Source organism: Pezoporus occidentalis, unplaced genomic scaffold (assembly GCF_034315485.1).
Source record: "Pezoporus occidentalis ecotype Australia unplaced genomic scaffold, CSIRO_AGI_Poc_V1 ctg91, whole genome shotgun sequence".
Classification (NCBI taxonomy): Eukaryota; Metazoa; Chordata; class Aves; order Psittaciformes; family Psittacidae; genus Pezoporus; species Pezoporus occidentalis.
The window spans coordinates 147,868-160,846 of NW_026916273.1; the positions used below are offsets into that span (position 1 = coordinate 147,868).

Sequence of the window (12,979 nt, forward strand, 5' to 3'; positions counted from 1 at the left end):
AATGCGCAGGGACAAGAAGTACGTTGAGGGCGCCTAATGGGAGGTTAAAAGCAGGACAGAACCTGCCATCCAGCTTTCTATGTCTATGGGGACCACCCCTTGCATGAGTAACAGCAATGGGAGGCTTTGGGATTCCTGCAGCCATGTCCTGCCCTCGCCTGGAAGTGTGTGTGATGAGATCTCTGCTAACACTGCCTGTACTGCTGTAATGTGTTGCAGTTGGATCATTAAATAATTCCCTTACACTTACTGTGGCTTGATTGCTTTTTTTGCTTTATCTCTGCCTTTTATCCGTTACTGTTTTGCTCATTGTGTGCTCTTCCTTTTTGTGGCTACTTCCTTCTCCCATGCTCCAGTTCTGCACTTGTGCTCTGCTCAGCCATCTCCAGTGGTCTTCATCTTGGTTCTTTAGCTTCCTCCAAAGCTCTTGCCAGGCCCAGTGCTGTCCTCTTCCTTGTTGGATGCTGTGGTTTAATGGCAAGCTTGCTGCTGCTCTGATTTCATGGCAAGCTGCTACCAGCACCTGTGTCCTTGAGTCCAGTGGCTTGCTGTGAGCTCTGTAAAGCTGGGATCAGCTTTGGTGCAAGAGCATGAGGTGTGCGTGGCATCAGAGGAAGCCTGAGCCCTTGACTGCTCAGCTTGTGACACCCCTGTGACTTGCTCTGCCTCTGATGTAGCATTCATAGGGTTCACTTTATTGTGTTTGTGCCTCTCAGCATCCCCCCTTTCTGTGCGAGACTTTCAATTTCATTGTCACAGAGTCAGGTCTCGAAGCTCCTTGGGGTGAGTGGCTGCTTGGGAGGCCTGTGTGCTGCTGGCTCAGTGTGGGCTTGGGCAGCTCTGCAGAGCATCGTGTGTCCTTCACACCTCCCCCGGGAGCAGGCCCAGGGACTGCGTGTCCTGCTGGGCTCCTGGTGAGCAGAGGAACAGCTTGGTACCAGCAGAAAGACATCACTGTGCCTCGTGGCCTTATGTTGACTCGCCTCCAGCTCAGCTGGAGGAAAGATGCTCCCAAATCTCTGATCAATGTCTTCCTATTAATTCTGTGCATGGATTTCCTCATTTGCCCCCTTTCTTCTTTTTTAACCCCCTTGGCTGACACCTTCCAGGACAAGAGCTCAGATTTTCAGGGTAATTAATGGAATGGAGCAGAGGAGTTGAAGGTGGGTGAGTAGGGTGATGCGGAGCGGTGGGTGACAGCCTGCTCCGGGGTGCACTCGAACTGTTTGCTGTGTCTAAGGTGTGAGTGGCAGCTTGGCTGCAGAGATAAAGGTTTCATGCATAGCCCAGATGTGGCACCTCAGTCCCTGGTGAGCCACCAGCGCCATGTGCTGTGTTTGGTGTTGCTGAGTTAGTGATGGATTTATCACTTGTATAAAGCTCCATGTAAGTGTTGTCCTGTTGTAACCTGAAATACCAATATAAGGTACTTGCTGCTTCAACTTGCAATTCCTTCCTGGAAAATGCTGATGAAAAAGCTGTAGTAATTTCTCCAAATCCACACAGGACATTTCATAGGACAACAGTCTTTGTAAGAGGATTTTATTTTATTGTGGGGTTGACTATTCAAATGCAGCAGTCTGAGATGATGTACAACAGGTAAACAGAAACTTGGTGTTTAAATGATGAAAGATCCTATCTCAGTCTCCCCTCTGGCAGGTTAAAGCCATTCCCCTTGGCCTGTCCCTACAGGCCCTTGTCCAAAGCCCCTCTCCAGGTTTCCTGCAGCCCCTTTAGGCACTGGAGCTGCTCTGAGGTCTCCCCTTCAGGAGCCTTCTCTTCTCCAGGCTGACCCAGCCCAGCTCTCTCAGCCTGGCTCCAGAGCAGAGCTGCTCCAGCCCTTGCAGCACTTCCATGGTCTCTACAGCCATGTTTGGACCGTTTCTGTCACCCACCCGAGGCTGTGCATTGGGCTCACTGGTGCCTTTGCCAGCCCTCCCTGCTGTCCCCCAGCCTTGTCTCTCCTCCCCCTGCTCTCAGCACCCACCCGACCACTTGGGAGTCCCTTTGTGCCCAGCTTCACTCACAGCTGGAAAGCTCAAATCTGGCCCAACACCTCACACCCAAGTGATAAATGCCCCATCCACTGGGAGGGCCAAGCTGCTTTTCCTATGTTCACACCTCCCTGCTTCCCCAGTGGCACAGCTCCAGGGGCATTTTTACCCCATGACTTCCCCGAACTCAAGGGGCTGGAAGCAGCCTCCCCACAGGACAGCCCCCGAGTGCCACATCCCTGCTCAGAGCAGCACCCCCAGCAGCCCTGCTTCAGGGAGCTGCTAGGACTGGGTGCTCCAGCATCTCCCCTTCTCCTTAGGCAGCTCCCAGTGCCTGAAGGGGCCAACGAGAAACCTGGAGAGGGGCTTTGGACAAGGGCCTGTAGGGACAGGCCAAGGGGAATGGCTTTAACCTGCCAGAGGGGAGACTGAGATGAGCTCTTAGGCAGAAGCTCTTCCCTGTGAGGGTGCTGAGGCGCTGGCACAGGGTGCCCAGAGAAGCTGTGGCTGCCCCATCCCTGGCAGTGTTCAAGGCCAGGTTGGACACAGGGGCTTGGGGCAAGCTGCCCCAAGCAGCCCCAAGCAGCACCTTCCACCCTCTAGTGGAAGGTGTCCCTGCCTGTGGCAGGGGTTGGGACTGGGTGAGCTTTAATGTCCCTTGCGGCACAAACCATCCCATGGCTCTGTGACACCAGGAATCCCCCCCACCAGCGGCGTTCCCCGGGGCTGTCCCAGAGCGCAGCTCTCGGTGCCGCCAGGGGAGGGCAGCAGAGGCCGGGGAAGGAGCTGCCGGGTTACCCCTGGCGGGCAGCGGGGCAGCGGATGCAGCACCCTCCTGTTGGGAGCTGCTGCGACAGTGGTGTTATCATTAGCTGCTGTTGTTGTTATTAGGTATGCCAGTCCTCTCCTCCTCTATGAGCAGATGCGCTCTGTGATGCTCCACTGCCTCAAATCCTCCTCTTCCAGGTGTGCTCTGGGGATGCAGAGAGCTTGTCCTGCTGCCCTGACTGCTCAGCACCTTCTGCAGAACCCACCGAGTGACGCAGGGGTGGCCATGGGGTGCCCCTGGTGCAGGGGACATTGGACATCACCTCATTGCAGCTCTCTCTTGCAGAGCCAGCACCAGGATGTGGGATGCTGGACTTGCTCATCATTCTGCTTTTGGCAGGAGCACCCCCAGCCTGGCCAGCCTGGTGCTGGTGCTGAGGAGTGTCATGGATGAACCATCTGCTTGAGGTCTGCAGCACCAGGCTGGAGTGCAGCAGGGGTCCTGCATCCTCCCATGGCCCTCACATTGCAGAGCTGCTGGCTCCTGGCACATGCATCAGCTTGGCCCTGGTCCCCTTATGGCTCAGGGTTCCCCCATGGCACCAGCTCCCCCCCTCCCCAGCTTGGCTTGCTCCATGTCCTGCCATCTTGTGCCTGTGAATAATTCACCGCCTCTGTCCCCGTTGTTTCCTTGCAGGTATTTATAGCCTGTGATCACGTCTCCTTGGAGGCAGCTCGCTTCGTGGTGGTGTAAATTTAGCTCCCGCTGTCTCTCACATGTCATGCCCTCCAGCCCTCGGTGGAGCCCTTCCCTGCAGCTCCTCACTGCTGGGTGCTGGAGCCCCAACATCCCCCTGCATTGCTACATCCCCATTGCTATCCGCCATGGGCCTCCTGCCCACCCTGGATCATAGGAAGCAGCACTGGGGTGTGGTGGGAGGATGCTGTGCCCGTGCCCATGCATGCCCTGTGTCCTCCACTTGGCTGCCTATTCCTGGGTGCTGGGGCAGCTCAGCTCGCTCTGGCAGCTGCATGGGGCTACTGAGCCCTTCAGCTGCTGCAGCATGGGGGATGCTTTGAAATTCCTGGGCTGCCATCTGTGCTATGCAAATCCCATCTGACGGCTGCGTGCGGACCTGCTTCCGGACCTGGCCACCGAGCTGTTATTATCTCACTCCTCCTCCCCTCTAGCACCCAGGGGCAGGTTTGGAGCAGCAGAAACATCACCCTTGCCTGCGGGAAGAAGCCTGACATCCTCTGACAAAAGGCCTTTGCTCTGCCCAGGCTGGGCCATGGAGTGGGAAGAGAAGGGGTTGGCTGTGGCAGGTTGGAGGGGTGGTTGTGCCACTGGGTCACGGCTCACCTTGAGTCCATAGGGCGCTGGGTCCAGCTGCTGGTATCACGGTGCCCTGAGAGCATCAGTGCTCCCCAGGCAGGAGATACAAAGCCAGGGCTGGGGATGGAGCCGGGTCTGTGGCTGGCTTGGGCTGCTTGCAGGGGGGATGCAGGGATGGGGATGGGGGGGACAGAGGTGTGCCCAGCTGCTGGAGCAGCCACCTCAGCCAGCAGGGCAGGATCCCCAGGCTAACCAGTGTGCACTATGGTCCCCAGCACCAGGAACTGGTCAGGAGGCGAGTGCATCCCCCGTAAGTGTGGATGGCCGGGCACAGGGTGTGTGTGGCCCTGGGGCTGTGCTGTTCCCATAGGACACGCCGCTCCCCATCGCAGGGACCCTGTCCCCAGCCTGGGGCCTGCATCAACCCCACGCAGACCCAAGCAGTGCCCCCCCCTGCTCCATGCCCCACCGTGGAGCTGCCCGGCTTTCCCCCAGGCTCACCCCGAGGTGCTCCAGGCTGTACCCGAGGTGGCAGCGAGGGGCCCCCTTCCCCAGCGGCTCCCCCTGCTCCTCGCTCTTCCCCGCGGCTCGGTGGGAAGGCGGCGGTGTCCCCGGTGGCTGGAGCCGCTGCAGCTCCCGGGGTGCCGGTTTGGCAGCGCCCGTGATTAATGAGCATCCTGCGCTGCTCCCCGCCGCGCCCGCATCCCGCGGGAACGGCCGGACCCGCCGCCACGGGGCCTCGTTAATATTTTAGGAGCTCCTTTGTCCGCAGGGGATGGGCCGGCTCCCGCCTTTCATCTCCGTGAGGCCTCGGCGCTGGCTCCAGCCTCTTATCTGCCGCCTCTCTTGGCTGCAGCCAGCTTGTGATGGGCTTGGTTCTGGTGGGGGTTTTCCACTGGGCAGGGCTGGAATTAAAGCCTGGCTGCTCCTGGCCCAACGGCATCCACCGGCAGCTGCTGCTGGAGCATCCCTGCATCCTGCTGCCCCTCAGACCCTGCTTAGGGCTCTGAGACGGGGCTGGTTATGGCCCCTGTGGTCCCCAGGGGGGCTTGGAGATGGCTGCTGGGCCTGGGCATGTGTGTGGGTCCCTGTGCTGCAGGGAGAGGAAGTTTGGGGGGCTCCCCGGGGCTGTGCCCACGGGTGCAATGAAACCCTGTGCCCCAGGGATCATAGAACCACAGCCTGTCCATTGTCTGCACCCTGTGCCACAGAGGGATGATGCAGCGGGACTCACCTTGCCCTGGAAGAAACCCAGCCCATGTGCCTGGTCATCTCCTAGGGTGAGCAATGGACAAGATGTGGCTGCCCGTGTGTCTGTTCATCCCTTTGTCTAAGCAAGAACTTGGGTCACAGGAAGAGATGTGGCTGAAGGCCTTCAGAGTGTTTTGCTGGCCATGTCCTGCCAGTGCTGGTGGCTTCTTCCTATGGGGAGGTCCTTCCCCATCACACAGTGCTGCACCCTGGGGTTCCAAGCTCCTCCATCCCATCCACATGGACACCATCTGTGGGGGAGGTGGGCATCCCTCCAGCACTGGCACCACTGCTGGGTTCCCCCGGTTGGGCTGGGGGACCCTGGGGCCGGGAGGCGCCTGTGCTCAGGAGGGAGGCGAGCTCACGGGTTTAATGTTCTCAGGGCTGGGTTCGGCTCCGACATGTGATCCTGGTGACAGGAAGGACGCGGCAAACACGTCGTCCCTCGGGGCTGACTCGACCTTGTGGGAAGAGGTAAGAGCACACACGGCTTCTCAGCCTCGCTGGTGTTGCTTCCAACAGCAATTTAATATCTCCCTGATAACCCAGGCCAGGCTCCAGGCACTGGTGAAACAGAAGCTAAGGAAGAATCTGCTGACAAAAGCAGATGTCCTCAGCTGAGGTCCCTGCCTGTGCTGCCCATCACCAGCCTCAGGCCTGCCCTTATCCTCTGGCAGGGTGCAGGTTCCCCCCAGCCAGGGACCAAAATGTCTTTCCAAAAAGCTGAGCAGAACCATGTGGGTCTCAGCACTGGAGCTGTCAGCCCTGGACTCCGTGCCCAGAGGAGTCCAGCATCATCTAGGATGAGGTGGGAACTGTCCCATGGTGAAGCTGCCATCACCCCCTCCAGCTTCCTACCCAACCCATTCCCCAGAGCAGATGCATGGTGTTTTTTTCCCAACCTTGGGATATCTGCAGGTGAAAGGCTGGGATGCTTCCACTGGCTTTGCACAGCACTGATCACAGCCACTGGCCTTGCTGGTGGAGCAGCGCAGGCAGCAGGGATGGGACTCACCTTTGGATGCAGCAGGACTGGAGATGGCTCATTTGCCCAGGCTGGTCACGTACATCTCTCCATGCCCAGGTCTCTGATTGTGGCTCCATGGGCCCATGTTGCTGAGCTCAGTTCTCCATACTCAATTTCCCAGTCTCTCGGTTTCAGTTCCCTGTGCTTATCTCTATGATCTCTCCAGGCTCGGTTCCCTGGGCCTGATGGACGCGGCTCTCCAGGCTTGGCTCTTAGGGCACAGTTCTCCATGCAGGGCTCGCTGGAGGTGGTTCTCCAGACTTGAGTCCCCAGGTACCACTTGCTGGATGTGTCTCCCTGCCTCGGCGGTGGCTCCATGGCCAGCCCAGTGCCAGCAGAGGGCCTCCGTTACCAAACAGAGCACAGCGCCGCCGCTTCGGAACCAGAAACCACCTTATCCATTTGGCAAAACTTCGTGCAAGGACCAGGAAAGGGGCTGGAGTTTATTCTCCTGAAGACCAGGGCCAGTGTCCGCCCCCCCCCGCCCCCCCTTGTTTTAATGCCAGCACTGGAGGTGCATTAAAGCCGTGGGAGAGGCCATCATTAAAATGGCAATTGCGCAGCCAGGCAATAAACTGAGCATCATAAAAGGCACAGGGAGGGTTGCGCTCGTCTGCTGCTCTGCAAAGCAAAGTGGAGGTTGCTTCCAAAAAGTACGTAATTGGGAAGACAAAGGTGAGAAGGGAAGGGGGGAAGCTGGGATGCAGCAGGGAGCTGGGGAGAGGTGACTCTTTGAGGCTGCAGGAGGAGGTAAGGTTCGGGCTGTGACTTTGCAGGTGATGAAGTGTGGCAGAACCGCCCCAGTGGGTTTCTCCTCCCCACGTCCCCTCATTGCAGAGGGGCTGAGCATGGGAACATGTCCCCTTCCACTGGTGTCCATCGGGGTGTGACAACGACCCTCGGGGTGACAGTGGGGCAGGGACCCTGCTCATCCCTTTGCTGCGGTGGCGCCGGTGGCCCCAGCGATAGGCATCTTCCAAGCAAGGCCAGGCTCCGGCAGCCGGCGTCTGCCGCGGAGCCGCGTCCTATTGGAACCGTTTGCTAAATAATTCAGGAGATTCCTTGTGTTTTTTTTCCCCGAGAAAAGCTGTTTTCTTCTCTTCATTTCTTCTCCTCCTTAAGGTCGCAGCGTTTTCTGAGCGGGGTTTCAAGCGGGGGGCATGGACACGCTCCGGCAGCACTGCCATGTGTTTACAGCTCAGCTCCCGGCGTTATTTAGGGATTGTAAAACCACAGCAGCTCCCCGCTCCCCCTCTCCCACTGCAGCCAATCTTTTTTCCCCTCCATGCGGCTCTCGTTGCAGCGGCAAAGGTCAACCCGGCTCCTTTGAAAGCAGCACACACACATCCACCCCCCCTCCCTTATCAGGTTTAGGAATCCTGAGGGGAGGCTGAAGCTGAAATGCTGGCAAAGCCGGATGGGTGGATGGATGGATGGATGGATGGATGGATGGATGGATGGATGGATGTGGCTGATGCAGGATTGGGGGCAGCAGGGCTGGGAAGGCCAACACAGTGAATAATAGGGTGAAAATACAGCTGATGAGAAGTGGCTATTGTGAGGAGATGCGGAGCGGGATCGGGGGGGTTATGCTGTGGAGATTAAAATCTATGCCAGAGGAGATGTGAGATATGGGGTGAGACCCATGATGGAAAGATGGTGTTGTGGCAGAGGGGTGAGCCCTATATAGAGCAGGATTGAGGTCATAGTGGTGGGATGAGCCTCATGGATGAGGGGTGGGGAGGGTCACATCAATGGGAGCCCCATGGAAGAGGGTTAGGAGTCACATCAACAGGGTGAACCCATGGAAGAGAGCTAGGGTTCACCATGATGGGGTTATCCCCATAGCAGAGGGATGGGGGTCACAGTGGAGGCAAGACCCATGGCAGGCAGCTGGGAACTTGTGTTCTCTTGGGGTGCCCTCTCTGGGGATAGGGCAGCTGAGGTGTGGGCCCAGCCCTCTGCCCCCCAAGCTGGGGGCACCTCGTTGAGGCTGGGCATGGGGAGGGCTCCCCATGAGGGCACAGCCATCGATGGGGTGACCTGAGAACAGCAGAGCTGCGGCTTGGGGGGAACCCTGGGGAGAGGGGATGAGGCAGGATGCAGCAGAGCCAGGCCGTGGAGCACAACCCGGCCGTGGGGCAGAACCCAGCCGTGGGGCAGAAGGCGCAGGCAGTGCCGCGGTGCCGGCGCTCCCATGGAGTCATTCCCTGCTGTCCCTGTCCAAGCCCAGGCCCCGCTCCCGCCCCTGCCAGCGGATGGCTTTTAATTAAACCCAGAGCCGCCGCTCCGCGCCGCGGCCCTTCGGGGATGCCCAGCGCTCACATCCTCCCCTCTGCGCTTCCTGCTGCCCAGCGGGACGCGCGCAGATGAAAGCCCCGTCCTGCCCAAACAGCCCAGCGCAAACACCCCCGGCTGCCATAAAGTCACGCAGCCGAGACGTCCCCGGCCAAGGGTCCGGCGAGGGCCGGTGCCGGAGCCCCGCGGCACCCGGGAGCGGGGCCGTTGCCTTCAGCCCTGCTAAAAATACCAGGGGGGAGCGCGGCGGGCGCCTAACTGGAACCAGCTTTCCCGGCTCCCGGCTGGAAGCGCCTCCGGAGCCTGCCCCGGCCTTTCTGGGAAACAGCAATTAAAAATAGCGGAGGTCTGAAGCGCTGCCCCTGCCCGCGGGGGGACGGGAGCTGGGGTCGGTGGGCAGGGGTTCCTGCTGCTCAGCTTGGGAACACCGGCACGGCTTGGGGTAATGGAGACGGGGCACGGGGGGGATCAGCCTCCTCAATGGCTGGAGAAGGGGGCAGCGTGGCCAGAGCTGCTGGGGCTGTTCCAGCCTTTCCCCCAGCCGGTTGCCAGTACGTTAGAGCTGGAGCTGACACACGGCGCCGGCCGCATCCCGGCTGGAGCCCGGAGGGCCAAAGGCCACGCGGTCCCGGGGGTTGTTGGATACAGCAACATCCTGCAGCACCCCCCTCCAGCCCGCCGGGGTGGGAGGGTGCTTCTTGAGGCAAGGGCTCTGAGCAAAGCCCCATCCTCTGCGGGGATCAGCCCCATGGCTCCTGCAGTGCCCATGGCTGCGATGGGTGCTGAACCGCTGGAGGTGCTGAGGCTGGAGAAGGCTCCAGGGAGAGCTTAGAGCAGCTCCCAGCGCCTAAAGGGGCTACAAAAAAATCTGGGAAGGAACTTTTTATCAGGACATGTGGTAATGGTTTTAAACTAAAAGAGGGGAGGCTCAGGCTGGATGTGAGGAAGAAATGTTTTGCAGTGAGGGTGGTAGAACACTGGCACAGGTTGCCCAGAGTGGTGGTGGATGCACCACCCCTGGACACATTCAAGGCCAGGCTGGGTGTGGTTCTGGCAACTTGAACAAGTTGAAGATGTCGCTGCTCATTGCAGGGGGTTGGACTGGATGAGATTTGAAGGTTCCTCCACCTGAAACCATTCTGTGATTCTGATCCTATGTAGATCTATCCTCATGCCCTGTGCCAAGCCCATCGCCTCTTTGGCCAACCCTCCATCGTGCTGCTGTGGAGCCCAAGTGCTGCTGCCCCCTGTCCCTGCTCTCACTGCACCCCAGCCCCACACTCACTCCCCTTCCCTGCCACCAGCCCCACGGCTCAGCTGCTCCATGGCCAGGTCTGCTGTCCCCTTGGCCAGGCTGCTCCATGCATCCGTGCTGTGAGGCTTTCCCAAGCCTGGAGCCTGCGTTTCCTTCCCGCTCCCTAATGAGAGCAGAGGGGGAGCAGAGCCCCCGACCCGGGCCCAGCGGCGGCTCTCGGGGCGCTTGTTTCCTCTCCACTGCTCTCGTCTCGTTACGTCCCAATTCCCTAACGAAGGGCCATGGGAGAGGAAGTCTTGCGGAAGCCGGTCCTGGCAGCAGCTTTCCTGCTACCAACCCGTGCATCGGCTCCAGCGCAACGCGGCTTCCTCGGGGTCACAGGACCTGGTTCGTGTATTTGGCCTGGCATAAACCCCACAGCTCTCGGCTGAGCCGGGCCCCACTCGTGCTTCTTCCCACTCTGCATTTGGCTAAGCCACAGACAAGGATGTTCTACTCCCTCCTTTAAAATACTGCCCAAATGCTCGTTTCTCCCACCATCAGCCTGCAGTGGATTCTGAGGTGCCTCTGAGCATCCCAAGTGCTACCAGCTGTGTTGATGCTGCCTGTACTCATGACCAGGGGAAGTCCTGGTACCTGTGGGGATTGTGGTGTTTTGGCATCATCCTGGGGTAGCTACTGTTCTATCCCAGCAGGGATTTGAGGACAACTGTGAACAACCACCATCCCCGGTTCTCCTTGGCAATGCTCTATTGCCCCAGTAGCCTCTTCTTTACTGATGCTGGGGAGAAACCCTCACTCTTTCCCTTTTTCCCAAGATCCAGGGAGCTCCTCTATCCCTTAGCTTCCCTCACCAGCTTCTAGCTCTCACAGACACCTTTCTGTCCCTCATTACATCATAATGTCCTTCAGATCCATGAGAAACATGGTAATGGGCCATGTATGGAGCCCCTTGGGGCTGGGGACTGGAGGAGGGACAGATGGACAGATGGATGGACAGACACCACTGAGGTTGTGCAGTTGGTGAGGAGCAGACCTGCCACTGCTCGGTGCAGTGTTCAGCCTGCTGCCCCCAAGCCATCAAACACTGGACATGCTGCTGCTTCCCAGTAATAAACTCAGAATGCCAGACTGGTTTGTGTTGGAAGGGACCTTAAAGCTCATCCAGTTCCAACCCCTGCCATGGGCAGGGACACCTTCCACTAGAGCAGCTTGCTCCAAGCCCCTGTGTCCAACCTGGCTTTGGCTCTGGACCTCGGCTCTGCCCCTGAACCCTTTCCCAAGGAAGTTCTGCTCCTGCCAGGAGCCAGAGGAAAGCACAGGGATGGGGTTCAGCTGGGTGGTGGGTGCCCTGGAGGGGATGCCCACAGCAGTGGTTGGTCCTGCAGGGCTCAGAGGTAGATCTCTGTTAGAGGAGCAGCTCACAGGTTCTCACCAGGCAGGTGAACACCAGCTCTGAGCCTGGCACAGGTAACGAAGGGGGACGGGGCTGCTCCTGCTGGCCTGGCTCGGCCCTGCCGGTGAAGGCAGGGAGGTGCAGGCAGCACAGGCTGGGGCGGTGGGAGCAGCGTGGTGGGGTCCAGCTGGTGCGTGGGCACCCGGGAGGCTGCACAGGGGAGGAGGAGCAGGAAAACGGTTTCTTTACATCCGCGGGCTCTGGGAAGCAAGGCGGGGGGGGGCAGAACCCGAGGGGAGCCCCTGCCCCTGGGCCAGGAGGGGATGGAGAGCAGCATCCAGGCAGGGAGCTGGGCACTGCCCCTGCGGACCGAGCTCCAGTGACCGAGCTCCACCAGTGACCACGGGCATGGCCAGTGCAGACACCAGGCTAGGAACTGCCCCAGCTGCCCACAGACCCCACTGAAGCTTGGTCCCCAGGAGCCACCAAGGGATAGACCAAGCCCCTGCACCCCTCCACCTGTGCCCAGGGTGGGCTTCTGGGGGACGAGGTGCAGGCAGGAGCCATCACCCTGCCCTGCCCAGGGAGGAGCTGGGACCTGGCCAAACAACAGATTCCCATTTTCACACCTTGTGGGCTTGGATCCTGACTCCTGATGGAACTTCTGTCGTGGGGGGCAGAGCCTCAGCTCTGCAGGGCTGCAGCAGGAGGTCTCTTCCACACTGTCAGGTACATGCTGGGATGATACATGTATGGCCCATGGAGGGGGCATGGTGCTAACCTGCGTTTTCTATACATTCATATCCATTCACTTGTCCATCCACCTCCTGCTCAGTGCCAGTTGTTTCCCTGCTTGAAGATGACAATAACAAAGTCCTCCATTGGCCCATCAGTGCTGCTACCCATTCCTAAGGGGATGGGAGCACCCGGGAGGAGGCACAACCAGCTGAGTGGTGACCACAGGAGCTCAGCTCTGCCGAGGAGCATTTCTCTGGTGGACTCAGAAGCAATGTCAGAAGCCCATTGAAGCCTGGATGCTCCTCACCATGGGATTGTGCTCAATAGCTGGAGCTGGCCCTGAGGGAGGCTTCATTTTGTGTTGAGAAGACATCCAGCACACTAAGGACATGGAGTCTTTCTACAGGATGACTGCTTGGTAACATATTCATGTCTCCACAGCTGACAGCTCGGCTCCTTTAGCGTGTTATATCTGTGTTGCTTCAAGGGCTTTGCTCTCCATCCGCCATAAGGAACATCACTTGCCTGGCTTTCTGCTCACAGAGGAGCCGGTCCCCTGGGGCAGAAACCCCCCAGAGCCACTGAAATGCCATGAACAGGGTCATGACTTCTCCTTGGAGCAGCAGCAAATGGACTGAGACTGAACCATGAGCCAGGCTTGACCCGAAGGGGCGATTCCAGTGAGGTGCATGGAAAATGGAGCCAGGGCAGGAGCCCTCTGACCATGGGAGACAGCAGGAGAGGGCTATGAAGGAACAGCAAGGGAGGAGGTGGCACCCTGAGAAGGAAGCCCGCGTTGGGGGGAGGCTGGAGGGGTGAAGGTGCCACAAGGTGTGTTTTATTCCCTGGATGGTTCTGTAAAGGACGCTCCAGCAGCACGGCGCAGTTCCTCCCAGCTGTGCTTGTCTGCAGTACA

At 59.1% G+C, this 12,979-nt stretch overlaps 1 long non-coding RNA gene across 1 annotated transcript; it reads left to right on the forward strand.

The window, feature by feature from the left end:
* The first annotated feature begins 5,699 nt into the window (after positions 1 to 5,699).
* Positions 5,700 to 6,970, forward strand: LOC134156926 (uncharacterized). The gene is made up of 2 exons (XR_009962131.1): positions 5,700 to 5,823; positions 6,543 to 6,970. It is a non-coding gene; the product is annotated as an uncharacterized LOC134156926 (long non-coding RNA).
* Positions 6,971 to 12,979: the final 6,009 nt, after the last annotated feature.